Source organism: Panthera uncia, chromosome X (genome assembly GCF_023721935.1).
Source record: "Panthera uncia isolate 11264 chromosome X, Puncia_PCG_1.0, whole genome shotgun sequence".
In the NCBI taxonomy this organism is placed as follows: Eukaryota; Metazoa; Chordata; class Mammalia; order Carnivora; family Felidae; genus Panthera; species Panthera uncia.
This window is the reverse complement of record NC_064817.1, coordinates 89477042-89495878: the sequence shown is the minus strand read 5'-3', so window position 1 is coordinate 89495878 and position 18837 is coordinate 89477042.

Genomic DNA, 18837 nt, shown 5'->3' with positions numbered 1-18837 from the left:
ATCTTCAACCTTTTTATTTATTTATTTATTTTATTTATTTATTTTTTAACGTTTGTTTATTTTTCAGACAGAGAAAGACACAGCATGAACGGGGGAGGGGCAGAGAGAGAGGGAAACACAGAATCGGAAGCAGGCTCCAGGCTCGGAGCCATCAGCCCAGAGCCCGACGCGGGGCTCAAACCCGCGGACCGCGAGATCGTGACCTGAGCCGAAGTCGGACGCTTAACCGACTGAGCCACCCAGGCGCCCCAATCTTTAACCTTTTTAAAAATGAGATAGTGTCTTAGCTCAGTGTAAATGAAGTGTAAGGACCAGAGAAAAATTCAAATGATTTCAAAACAAAGAGCTTATGGCATATGGAGACTAAAACTGAAAACCGGTCAAGAAATCAAGGTAGTTACACCAGAGACCTCCACTCTCGCTCCTTTTTTCTTTCCCTTTGGCCCTTCTTCTTGGACAGTTTGCTCCATTCTTTGCCTGGCATCTGTATTCTCGATGGTCTTTTTTTACTGTTTCTCAAAATTTTGCCTTCAAGATGGCTTTTTTGGCATATACTCTCAACTTTAGCGTGCCCCTCCCCATTAGGCAAACTCTCTATCCCAATGACTTCACATAAATACCTCACTGGTGACTGAGTAGATGAAGTCATATTTCGTTTTTGTTTTTTAACCAGATTATAAATCATAAGTTGCTAGCAAGCCTATGGATTGGCTACACTTTGGCTCCTGCCCAGTGTGAATTTCTGCAATTTGCTGTAAAATGTGAAAAGGCCACACAGCATAAAACCACCTAAGCAGTAGGAGGTATAAGGCAGCTACTTTAGAAAAGCATGTAGTCCCATAACTCAATTTCCTTAGTGATGAATATACTTATAAACGTATAGGTGCCATACATTAATTTTAACTCATTCCCATAGGCTACTTGCGGACAGATAATGCCTCTTGCCTGATAAGTCTAGTACGATATTAAGTAAATTTTGAATTTCCCATTTTGTTATAATAATTTTTTTGTTTAAAATACATTTTTTTAAACGTTTATGTATTCTTGAGAGACAGAGAGAGGCAGAGCACGAGCAGAGGAGGGTGAGAGAGAGACACACACAGAATCTAAAGCAGGCTCCAGGCTCTGAGCTGTTTGTTAGCACAGAGCCCAACGCGGGGCTTGAGCCCACGAACTGCGAGGCCATGACCTGAGCTGAAGTCGGATGCTCAACCGACTGAGACACCCAGGCGCCCCTGTTATAACGATATTTTTAAGGTCATTGCTTGGTAACCTTGAAATCATTTTCAAGATATTTCATTCTATCAGTGTGTTAATAAATAACACAATCAAAAGGAAAAGCTCATAAAATATATATGGAGGACATAGACTATATGACTCTATTGGTTAAAAGTTTGGAGGTCTGAGAGCCTAGGTTAGACCAAGTGAACATTATAAATTGTCCTATTTCCTTGAGTCTGATATACCATATTGCTTTGCTACTATGGAAATATACCCTTCGGAGTGGTTGAAGATATATGAAGAAAAGCCTTTAAATAAATAAAAAAAATCTTTTAGGATGTATTGCATACAGTTAATATATAGATATTTTGGTTCTTCTTAATTTCATAAGGTTAATTTGATTGAATATTTTGTATATTTTTCTAAATAAGAAAGTCTTCAATGTAATAAGGTGTGCTCTGTTTTACAAAGATTTTTTTTTATTTGGGGTTTATCATTGGCTATTGATAAAAAATAATCTTTCAACCACTATTATGTTACATGACTCTAATTTAATGCCATTGATATAGAGTCACATAATTCAATTTTGTTAGTGATGGATATACTTGTAAACTTATATGTGCTACATGGTTAATTTTAAGTCATTTCCATATGTTGGTTGCACATGAAAACTGGAGTACAACATCCTAAAAGTTATAGCATCATATGAGAGACTGATAAGAATCAGCTGAAATAAAACCGCATAGTTGAAAGATGGGAATAGGATTCAGGAGACTGTTCTAGTCCAGGATTTAAGCCAGTATTATCTATGTGAAAAAGCAATTCCTCTTTTATGGGTCTCAGATGTTTCAAGTATCAAATGATGAAATCCAAGTAGATCTCTAAGGACCTTTCCTCTATGGCAGATACTAGTGATGCTCACTATATGTTTGCTTCTCCTGCCCTCTGGGGCCCACACTTCCCTACTTTCCTAAAGTCAGTCATTTGCTTTGGCCAATGAAACGTGGGTACACGTGAGATGGGTCATTTCTGGGTGGAAGCATTGAAGACAGAGTGAACAATTCTCCGTTTTGCCTTTTCCTGCTGCAGCTACGTGAACATTGATGATGGTGGAGGCTCCATCACCCTTGTGCTCTTGAGTGGAAATAACATGAAGCAGAGAGGCCTGTGAACACGAAATGGGCAAGTGGTGAGATGAGAAATACACCTTGTTCTTTGGAAGCCGCTGAGAGTTAGGAGTTGTGCGTTCTTTATAGCATACTCTAGCCTTTCCCGACCGACACAAATGTTGGTACCAGAAGTAGAACATTATAACCAAAAAACAAAAACAAAAACAAAAACAAAAACAAAACCCTGTGATAAATGACATTAGCTTTGAAGTCCAGTAATGTTTGGAAGAGGAAACGACCACCTGAGGCTGAAAAGATGAGGATATATTGACAAAACATTTGCCCAATAGGTCTTCTGTTATATTTTGGAATGTAGCTCATGTACCTAATGAACTTGCAACTTCAGAAGAGATTGGGAAGCAGAATGTTAGTAGCAGGAGTTACTTGCTTTTGGCAGCGTTTGATCATAAGAAAAAATGAGTTCAGAAAAGAAAAGAGAGTTAGAGATCAGGAACAATACAGTGTTGGAAAAGGCAACTGCTTCTTGGAGGATAAACAGTAAAGGATAAAATGAAGAGAGACTTTGAAAAGCTCAGGTTAAGTAAAACTGACCCTCGAAGCAGAGGCCAATGGAGGATAAAACTCCTCGCTTGTTAAACTCTACAAATGGATATAGGTGTTTCCAAACAAAGGTCAAATTAAGAGTGTTATGGTCAATAAATCTTTTACAGTGGAAGTAATGACTCAAAGAAAAACATCTAAAAGAGAGGCTCTCATTCTGAACCCCTTGGCTTAAATAACTGGCCATTGATTTGACATGGAAACAGGGAAGCATTAGATCCAATAAATAAAATCTTTCTAGAAAATATGTCTTGAACAGAACTGCTGTTGAGGTTTTTGGCACACGAAATGGACTATAATGGATAAGAAGACTATTAAGTTTTTGAGGAAATTATATTGCTAATTGGAGCATGCCACTGTGATTATTACGATTTAAAAGGAACCCACGGGGCGCCTGGGCGGCTCCGTCGGCTAAGCGTCTGACTTGGGTTCAGGTCGTGATCTCACAGTTCGTGAGTTCGAGCCCCGTGTCGGGCTCTGTGCTGACCGCTGGGAGCCTGGAGACTGCTTTGGATTCTGTGTCCCCTTCTCTCTACCCCTCCCCCTGCTCATGCTCTGTCTCTCTCACTCTCTCTCTCAAAAATAAATAAACATTAAAAAAAAAAAGATTTAAAAGGAACCTTGAATCCCCAGCTATTTAAGCTCGTTAAGAAAGCTGTTCAGCCCTTCAGGAGTCCGTATGACACGCATTGCCATTCACATATGGCAAATTCGGTAGTGCGAAGACAAATGCGTTGGGAGGCCTTTCCCAGAGATCAGGATCATCCCCATTATGTCTCGCTTTGGATACTGAAATGAAAATATTTCAGGATTGTAGTTTTGGCGGTTAATTAAATGGAAAGCACATAAAATTGCTCAGTGACTATTAAAAAATTTCATAGACACGGACATAAAAGACAACTTCTAGGCATTTGATAATTAACCCCGGGGCGGGGGGGGGGGATAGTCCCTTAAATGTTGTTTCTTTCCCAAAGAATTTTTTTTGTTTTTATTTAGTTTTATCTCTTCAAAGACATTTTCGAACCCTTTTAGGTTCATGGCAAAATTAAGAGGAAGATGAAGAGATTTCCTCTATACCTCCAGCCCCTACGCTTGCATACCCTCCCAATTATCAATACCCGCCGCAAGACAGGTACGTTTGTTACAACTGATAAACATCATAATCGCCCAAAGTCTGTAGTTTACATAGGGATTCACTCTAGGTGTTGTATAATCCATGGGTCTAGAGAAATGTATCCATCGTTATACTATCACACCTGATGTTTTCGCTGCCCCAGAAATCCTCTGTGCTCTGCCTATTCATTCTCCCTACCCCAAATAACCCCTGGAAACCATAGATCTTTTTACCCTCTTCATAGTTCTGCCTTCTTAGAATGTCATACAGTTGGAATCATACAGCACATAGCCTTTCAGATTGGCTTCTTCACTTAGTAATGTGCGTTTAACTTTCCCCCACGTGTTCTCATGGCTTGAGAGCTCATTCCTTTTTCATGCTGAATAATATCCGATTTTCCGAATGTACCACAATTTATTTAACCATGCACTTACAGAAGAGAATCTTGGTTGCTTCCAATTTGGGGGATTATAAATAAAGCTGCTATCAACAGCCATGTGCAGGTTTTTGTATAGACCTAAACTTTAACTCCTTTTGGTAAATGCCAAGGAGTATGGTTGCTGGACGGTATGGAAAGAGTATGATTAGTTTCGCAAAAATTCAGCAAACTGTCTTCCAAAGTGACTGTACCATTTTGCATTTCCGTAAGAAATAAATGAGAATTCCTGTTGCTTCACATCCTTACCAGCACTTGGTGTCGTCAGAATAATAGATTGGGGCCATTTTTAAAAGGTGCGTAGTGATACATCATTGTTTTAAATTGCAATTCCCTGATAATGTATGACGTGGAGCATCTTTTCATGTACTTATTTTCCACCTGTATATTTTCTTTGGTGAGGTATCTATTAATGTCTGGCACATTTTTAAATGTTTTTGAGTTTTAAGAGTTCTTTGGGGGTGCCTGGGTGGCTCAGTCGGTTGAGTGTCCTACTTCGGCTCAGGTCACGATCTCACGGTTTGTGGGGTTGAGCCCCTCCTCAGGCTCTGTGCTGAACACTTGCTCAGAGTCTGGAGCCTGCCTCAGATGCTGTGTGTCCTTCTCTCTCTGCCCCTCCCCTGCTCGTGCTGTGTCTCACTCCCTCAAAAATAAATAAATAAATAAATAAATAAATGTAGAAACAAGTTAAAAAAAAAGAGTTCTTGTATTTTTTGGATAACAGTTTTTTATCAGGGGTCTTTTGCAAATATTTTATCCCCATCTGGCTTGGCTTGTCTTTCTCTTGACATTGTCTCTCACTCAGCAGAAGCTTTTAATTTTAATCAAGTCCAACTTACCAACTATTTCTTTCATGGATCATGCGTTTGGTGTTGCACCTAAAAAGTCATTGTCATGCCCAAGGTCATCTAGGTTTTCCCCTATGTTATCTTCTTGGAATTTTATACTTTTATATTTTACATTTAGGTCTGTGTCCATTCGAAGTTAATTTCTGTGAAGTGTGTAAGGTCATGCCTAGATTTTTTTTGCATGTGGATGTCCAATTATTCCGGCACCATTTGTGGAACAGACTATTTTTCTTCCATTGTATTGTCTTTGCTTCTTTGTCAAAGGTTAATTGACTAGATTTATTTGGGTATATTTCTGGACTCTCGATTCTGTTCCATTTATCTTTTGTCTGTTCTTTTAGCCATGTCATATGGTCTTGCTTACTATAGCTTTGTAATAAGTTTTGAAGTTGGGCAGTGTCAGTCCCCCAAATTTGTTCTTTTTCAATATTGTGTTGGCTGGTCTGGGTCTTTGTCTCTCCATACGAACTTTAGAACCAGTCTGTCTATATCCACAAAATAACTTGCTGAGATTTTGACTGTGATTGCGTTTACTCTATAAATCAGGTTGGGAAGAACTGACATCTTGATGATACTGAGTTTTCTATCTATGAGCATAGGTAAATCTCCATTTATTCATTCTTCGATTTAATTTATCAGAGTTTAAATTTTGTTTCCCCATATAGATCTTGTACATATTTTGTTAGATATATACTTAAGTATTTCATTTTGGGGATGCTAATGTATGATATTGTGTTTTTAATTTCAAATTCTACATATTCATTGCTCGTACATAGGAAAGTGTTTGACTTTTGTATATTCATCTCGTATATCCTGCATCCTTTCTATAATCACTTTTTAGTTTCAGGATTTTTGTCATTGCTGATCTTTTAGATTTTCTACATAGACAACCATGTCTTCTGTGAATAAAGATGGTTTTATGTCTTCCTTCCCAATCTGTATACCTTTTGCATTTCTTTTTCTTGTCTTGTTGCATTAGTCAGTACTTTTAGTATGATGTTGAAAAGGATTGGTGAGAGGGAACATCCTTGCCTTGTTCCTGATCTTAATGGGGATGCTTTGAGCCCTTAGAGATTTTAATAAAAACATACTTCTTCTGACAAAGTACAGATAGTTAATTATAACCGGTAAAAATTACAAATTTTCTTACAATTAATGACTTTTCTTTTCATGGACTTTTCCTGATCCAAAAATCCTATAAAGGGTACTTGTATTTCAAGTAATGGTGGGGCAGCTACTTTGGACTAATTCTCCCACTTAAAACAACCAGGATAGCTGATTAAAATATAAAAATCATCTGCTCAGATGTATTTGGGAGCTAACAAGATAGCATAAAATTACTGTGCTAAAATTTGGGATAGTATGGAAATTTTGGAGGCGGTTGGACATATAGAACCATTTTACTTTTATGGCGGGATTGGTGGTTTGTGACCAACAGGCCATATCTTGCCTAGCTCCTATTTTTGTATTTAAAGTTTTATTAGAACGTAGACTCGCCCATTTATTTATATATTATCTGTGGTTACTTTCATGCTACGATAACAATGTTAAGTGGGTATAACAGGGACCTTATGGCCTACAGAACTTAAAATACTTACTAATTGATCATTAGGGTATTGAGTGATTCTAGAGGAGGCAACTGAGAGTCTGAAAGGCTGAGTAGAACTTTGAAATACCTTTCAGAGGTAGGGAGGTAAGGTTTAAAGTCCAGCACCCACTTGATGGGTAGGCAGGACATCTTACTTCTAAAATTCGATGGAGGTGATCTCAAATTGCTACTGTCAATAGGCACCCAGCAAAAGGAGACACAAATCCCTCCTGGTGAAAGACTGTTTCTTCCAACAATTGTTCAAATACAATGGCCAGGGAAAAATAAAGAATAATCAGGTACAAAAGAAGAAAAGGCTACATGAATAAAAATCAGCATAAACAATAAACGATGGAAACAGACTAAAATCAACTCTGCAGACACACTTCAAAACCCATCTGAGACTTGATATTGGAGGAGATATTTCATATCAATAATTCACCAGGTTTCCCTAAAAGTTTTTCTTTAAACCAACCACTTGGATGGTTGGCATGTGGCTAATAAAAAAAATGGTGCTTTTTTGATAGTATTTTAATACATTGAATCATTGTTTATGTCATGTCTATTCAGCTGGCTCTGTCCTATTCCTGTATTCTTAAAGGCATAGAGTGTATATACTGTACAAATTGATTGATGGAAATCAGAAATGCTGCTCTCTCTAAATCACTTATTGAAACACCATCAAGTATCCTGTCGCCAAAAGATAATGGCTTTTGTAGCTTCCAATACCTGACCAAATAGCTTAGATTTCTGATGGACTGCTAAGATCAATCATTTATTTTAAGCAGGCAATCAAAACCAAAAATTTATTCACACCAAACAGCTAAGTAGGGCTAAGTAAAGTTAAGATATTAATGAAAGTTGGGGCATAAATAAAATTGCCTAAAAGAAACATCATTCTGTTTGACAAGAGAAAAATGAGGTTGTCTAAAATCACAGTGTGAAAACGGAATTGTTTTAAAGTGGTCCAAACTACTTTTCAATTTATTAAAAGCCAGAGGAAAGTGAAGAGAGCCAAAAATAGCTCTCAAAAGATGCTAGTATTGGGGACTTGGCATAGATGGTGTCAGCCAAAACCTTAGCCACTCAGCAAGGTGGGGCAGTGCAAGCAGGTGAGTCCAAGTTCAGAGGCATCGGTCTTAAGTCAGTAATGCTATCCCAGATGGAGGAAGACACTTTGCAGGCATGCAGCATATCATCGCGAATTTTCTGTAATCTGTATGTTCTGTCTCTCAGTTTGCACGGCAATCGCTCTGACCTTTTGAGTCGTTTACCGAGCCAGAAAAATGAAAGGCCAGTCAAATCTTTGAAGAGAAATGGAAAGGAAGACAAATGCTTTTCAGATGTAGCCCCCTCCCTTCTGACAACAGGCATCTTTTCAGCTCTAATCAACAACTTGGGCAATTTCTAAATCTATAAAAAGTAGGCAGTTGCCATGTACTTTCCCTCTTTCACTGACCCATGTTACTTTCTAGGTCCTTTCGGTATTCTTTGAATATTAAAGACTTTACCTATTTAAAGAGGATTTGGGGGGCACCTGGGTGGACAGCTCAGAGCCTGGAGCCTGCTTCGGGTTCTGTGTCTCCCTCTCTCTCTGCCCTTTCCCTGCTTGGCCTCTCTCTCTCTCTCTCTCTCTCTCTCTCTCTCTCAGAAATAAATAAATGTTAAAAAAATTTTAAAGAGGATTTGGAATATAAAGATGAGAACTAATTGTTATGCTCTAAACTACTAAGTAAATCATCTTAAACTCATGCTGAATGTCCTGATAATTGGGCCCTGACCTATATTTTTAAATATATCCTACAATGGTTTTGGGCCTTCTTCTCGAAGTGTACTTTCTCTTAGTTTCTTCCAAAGGAGAGATCTAAGTTCTCCTGGTTATTGACTTCAGTAGTAACCTCTTTGGGTTTTAACTGCTCCTTTTGCTTCATACCTGGAATGGTGAAATAACATGATCATGCTTGCTGATCACGTCACTTCGGTATGCTTTGATTTTTGGGTTTCAGTGTACCTTCTGATTAATGTTTACCCCTGTAGCTGTTCCTCTTCTTTATAATGGAGAGAACTTTAGACCCTTAACACAGATATCACTGTCAGATGTGAGAGACAGTAGAACGATTAAGCGCTTGGATCCCACAATGAAACTTCCTAGGTTTCGAAACTCAGCACGCCCACGTATCAGCTATGTGGCCTCAGGTAATCTATTTTAGTCAGTTGCTCGGTAGTTAGGTTCCAGTTTTTAACCACCAAGAGAAAAGAAAATCTGCTTTGAACATTTGCATAAGATTTGATTTCCATTGATTTTGGTTAGACATCTACTGGAATTTCTGGGTCCTATGGTTAGCGTATGTGACTTTTAAGTAACTGCCAAATTCTTATCAAAAGTGGCTGTACATTTTACATTCTCACTATCAAGGTATTAAGGTTCCAGTTTCTTGACATCATTGACAACAGTTGGTACTTCCAGTCTTTGTTATTATAGGGGTTTTAGTGGGTTTGTAGCGATATCTAATTGTGGTGTTAATTTGCACTTCCTGAGTGATTATGGGTATCTTTCCATGTACTCACAGAGTAGTTTGTATATCTTTTTTAGTGATACTGAGATGCCTATTCAAATAATTTGCCAATTTTTAAAGATTTGGTTTGAAATGTTTATTTATTTGAGAGAGAGAGACAGGACAGGAGCAGGGAGGGCAGAGAGAGTGGGAGACACTGAATCCAAAGGAGGCTCCAGGCTCCGAGCTGTCAGCACAGAGCCTGATGAGGAGCTCGAAGTCACCAACCGCGAGATCATGACCGGAGCTGAAGTCGGACGCTTAACTGACTGAGCCACCCGGGTGCCCCTAATTTGCCCGTTTTTAATGGCTGTATTTCTTCTTATTTAGCTGCAATAATTCTTTATATATTCTGGACGTAAGACTTTTAGTTGTTTTATCAGGGCTTAGCAGATGTTTTCTGTAAAAGGTCAGAGAATAAATACAGTAAAACCTTGGTTTGGGAGTATCATTCGTTCTGGAAACATGCTTGTAATCCACAGCACTTGCAAATCCAAACAAATTTCAAGAACCATTGGCTCAGTTGTGATCATGTGACCCCTGGCCTCATGTCCTACTCGTACATCGTTCATCGGGTTAAAATTTCTTAGAAATGTTTGCTCGTCTTGCGGAACACTCGCAGAACAAGTTACTCGCAATCCAAGGTTTTACCGTATTTTTGGCTCTGTCAGCCATACGGATCCCGCTTCAACAGCTCACCTCTGCCATGTAGCGTGAAAGCAGCCATAGACCATACTTTAACAAAAGGGCATGACTGTGTTCTAATAAAAGTTTAGTTATGTAAAAATAAGCTGGCCCGTGGGCCGTAGTTTACTGATCCCTAAATTCCATGGCTTGCAAAAGCATTCTTGAGTGAGACAGTTGGAGGCTATGTAAATATTCTGTTTCCCTTTTACATCTCACCCCTTCGTTTTAGCATTTCCCTGTGGATCTTCCTTTCAGCAATTATTACTATACCTTCCTAATGGTGATTTTCTACTTCCTGCATTTCTTCTGCATTTATTACTTGGACTTATTCTATAAAAATGATTTATACCTTCTTTCTTTATTTATGCAATAATTTATTCATAGGAGTCTGATTTCATGTGCATTTGTTTCGTTGCCTTTAAGGGTTATAAACTGATACTCTCAATATTCATTTTGTTGCTCAAATCATTCTATTTAGGAGCTCCCTCAGAGCTGTGTCCCTTTGGTTCCTGTATTCTTTTGACATGCCCCCATCCTTTGTGTTCTGAACACTTCCTTACTCCCTGGAACTCTGAGATGCTTCCGGCTCATGTTGAAATTTTGTTACTTTAGCCCTTGAATCAGCCATTTCTCCAAGGAGACCTGTTCTTTGGTTGCTGTGGTTGAGGTTTTATTGGCAAATGGTATTTAGAAACTAAGATGTGTGTTTGGCATAGTCTTGCAGCTTTACTGTATTCCTAAGGTCTTTTCAGTCCCTGCATGTATGTATGTATTTCTATCTATAACAAAATACACATGGGTTCCACTGATATCTCTGGCTCTAATATGCCACCCCATACGCACTCTAGCTTTTCCTGCTTGCTATTTGTCGATTCTTCAGCTGACAGTGAGAAATTCAGCCTTCACTGTCTACAATCTCTTTACTTACGGATTCAAATCTAGTTCCATAATTGCCCACCCATGCCCTCTGAGAAAACAACTTTACCAACTAAAGGACAAGGTTTATATACAGTTTTTTTTTTTAAATTTAGATTTACACTATTCAGCCAAAACACTATGTTACAAAGACACTCAGGTCAGCTCCTTTTTCCCACTCTTCTCGGTGAAGTTATATTATACGTTTGTAATACAGGTAGACTCATTCGTCCAAATCTGCGCTCCCTCCTGGTTTCCCTCTGACATTCTGGTTGATTTCGTTTTTCTTTTTTAGGTCTGCGTACAACGAAGTGTCCTCTTTGCGGTGAATGGTTGTATGAATTTTGCCAGTGAACAGAGTCACGTATCCACGACCACCGTAGTATATATGATGTTGCTCTGCCCCTGAGCTTTGTCTGCTAATCCTGACTTCTGAACTCACTCAGATCCCCTTTCTGTTGACTGCTTCATTTTCTGGCTTTGGGCCGCACTTCCTCTTTCTTCGCACGTCAAGTAATTTTTTTTTTATTATTATTAAAAACTGGCCATCGTAGATTACACATTGCAGTGACACGGGAACCTGTTCATCTGAAGATTACTGCTCATTTACTGTACCAAGCACTGAACTTGCATGGACTCGAGATTCACAGTCTTTCTTCCAGTGATGCTGGAAGCGGGGCGCCTGGGTGGCTCAGTCGGTTAAGCGCCCGACTTCGGCTCAGGTCATGATCTCGCGGTTTGTGGGTTCGAGCCCCACGTCGGCCTCTGTGCGCAGAGCCTGGAGCCTGCCTCGGATTCTGGGTCTCCCCATCTGTCTGCTCCTCCCCTGTTCACACGCCCTCTGTCTCAAAAATAGATAAACATTTAACAAGATTTAAAAATTGGGCAGATTTAGTCCAAGACTTTTGCTCACTCTATGTTCCTTTGCTTCTAGAGTTTTCTTCCTAAATTTTCCCTTGTTATTCCAGGCTTGAGTTCTCATCTCAAGCCAGTAAGGTCTCTAGTTTACATCATTTAAGCTGTGTGTGTGCGTGCATGTGTGTGTGTTGGAGGATGTATTATGTCAAAATCACAGCAAAGTCCCAAATCTGATCATGAAGAGTTCTGTGTATCAAGGTAAGTTCCCGCCTTCTAGATTCTATTTGATTTTTCAAAAGATTCCCTTGGGTTATCTACATGTCTACATGCCTAGTTTTAAGACCGGTCTAGAAATTTGGGCAAATATTGTATGCACAGTTTGGCCATCAGCCTTTTTATTTAATAATTTTTTTTGATGTTTTATATTTGAGAGAGAGAGAGAGAGAGAGAGAGAGAGGGAGAGAGAGAGAGAGAACCTGCACGCGCATCAGCGAGGGAGGGGCAGAGAGAGATGAAGACAGAATCCGAAGCAGGCTCCAGGCTCTGAGCTGTCGGCATAGAGCCCGTCGCGGGGTTTGAACTACCGAACCGTGAGATCATGGCCTGAGCCGAAGTCGGACGCTTAACTGACTGAGCCACCCAGGGCCCCTGGCACCAACCAGCCTTTTTATAGCTCTCTCCCCTTCAAAGTTTCCACCTTAAATTTCTCCCTGCTCTGCTGCTGGCCGTTCTATAATCTGCCACCTTGAGCCAGGGGCTGAGTTTTTCCACTACTAGGGTTTCGGACTGCTACCAGGGTTTGGGAGTTGAAAGCACTTGCAGGAAAAGAATACACAAAACTGCAGTTCTTTAAGTAGCAGTTATTCCAGAGTAAACCCTTAGCTAGTTTCAACCTGCTTGTGGTCTTTCCCCAGTATTTTCAAATCGTTTGCCTTAAAATAATTTCTGTCCCGTTGTTATAGCTACTATCTGCACGGGGATTCATATGACGGCTTATCCTGCCATTACTGGAAGTATCCTTGTCTTTATTTTCTTGTACAAATAGTACAGAAAATAAACTAGTATATTTCCCCACATATTTGCCTTATTCCCAGCTACAGTCCCTTCTTTTAGGCTCTTTATCTTTATTTATTTATTTCTTTAAAGAGTATCTTTCACTGGAGTTTCAGTTTTTGGTATAGGCAAAACAATGCCCTCCCAAGGACGTCTATAACCTAGCGCTTGAAACTTGTGAATAATTACCTGACATAGTAAAAAAGACTTTTCAGATATGATTAAGTTAAGGACCTTGCTGGGAGATTATACTGGATGATCTGGGTGGGCCAAATGTAATTATAAGAGACTTTATAAGAGGGTGGGAGGATCAGAGTCAGAAAGAGAGTGGAAGATGCTTCTACTGCTGGTTTTGAAGTTAGAGAAAAGGACCCTGAAACAACGTATGCAGGAAGCTTTTAAGAGCTGGAAAAGGCAAGGGAATAAACACTGTCTCAGACCTTCCAGAAGCCGTGCAGCATAGGTGACACCTTCCTTTTAGTCCACTGAAACCCATTTCAGGCTCTTGACTTCCAGAGCTGGGTGATAACAAATTTATGTTGTCTTAGCCACCAAATTTGTGATATGTGTTACAATGGCAATAGGAAATTAAGACACAGGTTAACTTTTTTTTTTTTTTCACATTAAAGATGTCTCTTGTCCTCTGTGGTCAATAAAGTCAGAAACTCTTCTTATCGCTGTTCCTCCCTACGTAGAGTGTCTTTTTTCATCCTAGCTGGGAAACATTTTTCCTTTATGTTTATATCACAGCAGTTTCATTATGATTTGCTTAATGCAGCATGGTTTGCGTTTATTTTGCCTAGCATTTGCTCAGCTTTTTGGATTTGGGGGTGATGTTTCTTTTCATTGAATTTTTCAGCTGTCATTTTTTTTCAAACACCTTTCCCCCCTCTTCTTTCTTTTCCTCATTGTACGATAGACCATATAATACTGGCCCACAAATTATTGAGGCTCCATTCATTTTCTTCCTCTCTCAGTGCTTCAGATGGAATCATTTATTTTACTGCCTTCAACTTCCCTGATCCTTTCTTCTGCATTGTCAAATCTACTATTAACGACATCTAATGAATTTTTTATTTCTGAGTTTATGGTTTTCAGTTCTCAGATTTCATTTGCTTCTATTTGAAGACTTCATATCACTTTGCAATTCACCTTCTTCTTCTTCTTCTTCTCCTTCTTCTTCTTCTTTAAAAGTTTATTTATTTATTTATTTTGAGAGACAGAGAGAGCACCCAGGAGGGGCAGAGAGAGAAAAAGAGAGAGAGAGAGGGAGAGAGAGAGAGAATCCCAAGCAGGTTCTGCACTGTGAGCACAGAGCCCGGTGCAGGGCTTGAACTCACGAATCGTGAGATCATGACCTGAGCCGAAATCACACGTCAGATGCTTGACTGACTGAGCCACCCAGGCACCCAACCATCTTACTGTCCTCTATGTTTACATTTTCTTATAAATATATTAGCATGTTTATAGTAGCTATTTTAATGTCCTTGTCTGCAGATTTCAACATCTGGGTTATTTGTGGATCTGATTTTATTGCCCATTTCTTGTTTAGGGGGTCACATTTCCCTGCTTCTTGACATGCCTAGATATTTTGCGTATTTACTGAGCATTGCAGCGTATTTGTTATATTGACTCTAGATTCTGTTCTTTTTCCCCAAAGAGTATTAAATTTTGTCCCAGGAGGCAGTAAAATTACTAGCGAATCATGGCTATCATCTGAATGCTTGGTTTTAGGCTTTTTAGGGCAGGCCTACTTTAGTTTTGCCTTTATTTGTTAGGCACAGTATGTAGTCCTGGGATATGGCACTTAGTTCTAAAGTGTAAACTTTCTGAGTTTCTAATGGAAACCCTGGGTGTTCATCAAACTCCCCTGACTTAGCAAAACTTGAACTCATTACTATGTTTCTCTAACTATTGGAAAATGCAAAAATATCTACTCAGTTCTTCAGACCTTTCCAGAAGGACTTTTCTAAGGACTTTTCTAAGGACTTCTTGGAGTCTCACCTTATGCAGACAGTGTCGGCAGAGTATATAAAGATAATTTGTATGTAAATTTTGGGTCACCTCCATCTGTGGGTCCTTCCATCCCAGAATTCTTCCAATCAATTTTCAGGCTGTCTGGAAACTTCAATTAGCAACGTTGTTGCCCTCTGCTGGAATTATATCCCTCATTTTCAATGAAGTATATTTCACCTAGGAAATATTAAACACTGGAACAGAGATAAACAGAATAAATAGAAAGCAGAAAAGCAGTAGGATTAATGCAATTAAATGTTTGTTCTTCGAAAAATGCAACAAAGTTGACAAAACTTTAGTTAGACTAAGGAAAAAAAAAGAAAAAGCCTCAAATTACTAAAATCAGAAATGAATGTGGGGGCATTAATACCGAAACTTACTGAAATTTAAAAAAAGGATTATACGCGAATACTGTGAACAACGGTATGCCAGAAAATGAGATCATGTAAATGAAATGGACACATTTCTAGCAACACACAAACTACCAGACCAATCAAGAAGAAAGAAAAATCTGAATAGACCTATCACAAGTAAAGGGCTCATATGAGAAATAAAAAAAAAATCTCACGACCAGGGAAAGTCCAAGAGCAGAGAGATGCCCTGGAGGATTCTACCAAACATTTAGAGAAGCAGAAGGGTGATGGAGATCTAGTGCACATCATCGTGACTATGACTAACAATACTATATTGCACACTTGAACTTTGCTAAGAGGATAGATTTTACATATTCTCACCACACACACACACACACACACACAGATAACTATGTGAGATGAGGGAAATATTAATTAGCTTGGTTGTAGTCATCATTTCACAATATATACATATATCAAAACATCGCATTGCACACTTCAAATATAAACCATTTTTACTTGTTAATTAGATGTGTATAAAGCTGCGGGAAAAAGAGAAGAACTGATCGTTCTCGAAGTCTTCCAAAATATAGAAGAGGGGGCAACAATTTATAACATGTTGAGGCCACCGTGACTCTGATAACAAAGCCAGGCAGAGACATGATAAGAAAACCACAGAGCACATTCTTTATGAAGGTAGATGCAAAAATCCTCAACAAAATAGCAGCAAACTGAATCTAGAACATAGTCCAAAGATTATTCCTAATGACCAAGTGGGGAATTTCTGCCAGGAATGCAGAGGTGGCTGAATATATGAAAACTGATCAAATGTAATACACTGTGTTAACACAATGATGGAAAAAAATACATAATTATCTTGATTAACTCAGAGAAAACATTTGACAAAGTCCAACACCCTCTCTCAATAAAAATGATCAACAATCTAGGAATACAAGTAAACTTTCTCAACGTAATAAAGGCAGTATATGTAAAAAACCCATGTCTAACATCATACTCAATGGTGAAAGACTGAATGCCTTCCCCCTGAGATCAGGAACAAAACAAAAATGCCACTTTCATCATTTCTATTCAATACTGTACTGAAGTTCTAGACTAAAGAATGAGACAACGGGGGGCGCCTGGGTGGCTCAGTCGGTTAAGCGTCCGACTTCAGCTCAGGTCATGATCTCGCGGTCCGTGAGTTCGAGCCCCGCGTCGGGCTCTGTGCTGACAGCTCAGAGCCTGGAGCCTGTTTCAGATTCTGTGTCTCCCTCTTTCTGACCCTCCCCTGTTCATGCTCTGTCTCTCCCTGTCTCAAAAATAAATAAAATGTTAAAAAAATTAAAAAAAAAAAAGAATGAGACAACGAAAACAAATAAAAGGCATCCAAAATGGAAAGGAAGAAGTAAAACTATCTCTATTTGCAGACGACATTATCTTATGTATAGAAAATCCTAAAGAATCAGAGAAGGAAGAAACCCAAAGAAACTCTTAAATACAGAGAACAAACTGAGGGTTGCCGGAGGGCAGATAGGTAGGGGGATGGGCTAAGTGGGTGATGGATATTAAGGAGGGCACTTGTTGGGATGAGCACTGGGTGTTATATGTAAGTGATGAATCACTAAAATCTATTCCTGAAACCAATACTACACTGTATGTTAAACAAATTTAATTTGAATAAGTAAATTTAAAAAAGAATCCACAACAAGCTATTAGAACCAATAATTGAAGTCAACAAAATTTCAGGACCCAAGATATACAAAAATCACTTACATTTTTATACAGTAGCAGTAAGCAATCTGAAAACAATTAAGAAATCATCCTATTGGTAATAGAATCCAAAAAATTAAAATGCCTAAAATTAAATTTAACCATGGAAGTGAAAGACATGTTCACTTAAAACCATAAAACATTGCTGGAAAAAATTTAAAGATCTAAATAAATGAGAAGACATTCCATGTTCATGGGTTAGCAAACTAAATGCTGTTATGATGACAATTTTTCCCCAAATAACTTATAGAGTCATTGTAATCCCTATGAAATGCAGATAATGTTTTACAGAAATAGATAGCCTGATCCTGAAATTCATATGGAATTACAAGGGACCCCAGCTAGCTAAATTAATCTTGAAAAGAACAAAGTTGAATGACTCACATGTCCTGATTTCAAAATACACAACAAAGCTACAGTAATTAAACCAGTGTGGTACTGGCATAAGGACAGACCTATCGACTAATGAAATAGAATTGAAAATCCCCAAATAAATCCATACATCCATAAGCAATTGACTTTCAATGAGGGTGCCAAGACCATTCAAGGGGGGAAGAATGGTCCCTTCAACAAACAGTGCTGGAACAGCTAGAGGGACACACATTCGAAAGACTTTTAAAACTTACTTCACATCTTATACAGAACTAACTGAACGTGGATCAAATATCTAAATGTGAGCATTAAAACTATATACTTCTGGCAAGAAAACATAGGGATAAATCTTCTTGACCTTGGATTTGACAATGTTTCCTTAGATGTGATTCCAAAGCGACAGCAACAAAAGAAAAAAAAATAGATGAATTAGACTACATCAAAATTAAACCTTTTATGCATCAAATGACACATTCAAGAGAGTAAATGTGTATGTGTGTATATATATATATATATATTACATTTACATAGTAAATGTATAAGTATATATATTACTACATATATTACATTATAAATACTACATTATACTATTATACTACACTATTATACTACATATATATGTATATTATACTACATATATATACATGTATATATATGTATATATATATATATATGTAGTAATATATATATAAGCAACTTGACAACAAAAAGGCAATTTAAAACGAGCAAAGGACATGAATAGATATTCCCCCAAAGAAGATATACAATGGATAACAAGCATATGAAAAAATGCTCAACATTATTAGTCATTAGGGAAATGCAAATCAAAACCACAGTGATATACCATTTCATACCCACTAGAATAGGTATAATCAAAACCACAGAAAATTACAAGTATTGATGAGGAGCTAGAGCAATTGACCATCATATATTGGTGGTAGAAATACAAAATGGCATAGTTACTGTGAAAAAGTTTGGTGGTTCCTTAAAAATCTAACAAAATTATCATATGGCCCATTACACACTCCTAAGTATATACTCAGTAGAATTGAGAGCAGATGCTCAAATTAATATTTGCACAAAATGTTAGTTACACTATTTGTAATAGGTAAAAGGTGGAAACAACCTAAATGTCCAACAACTGATGAATGGAAGAATAAAACATAGTATGTTCATAAAATAGAATATCATAAAAGGAATAAGGAATAAAATTCTGATACATGTTATAACATAGAAGAACCATGAACATACTGTGTGAGTAAAAGAAGCTAGACACAAAGGCGGCATAGGAACCCATTTATATGAAATACCCAGTAAAGGC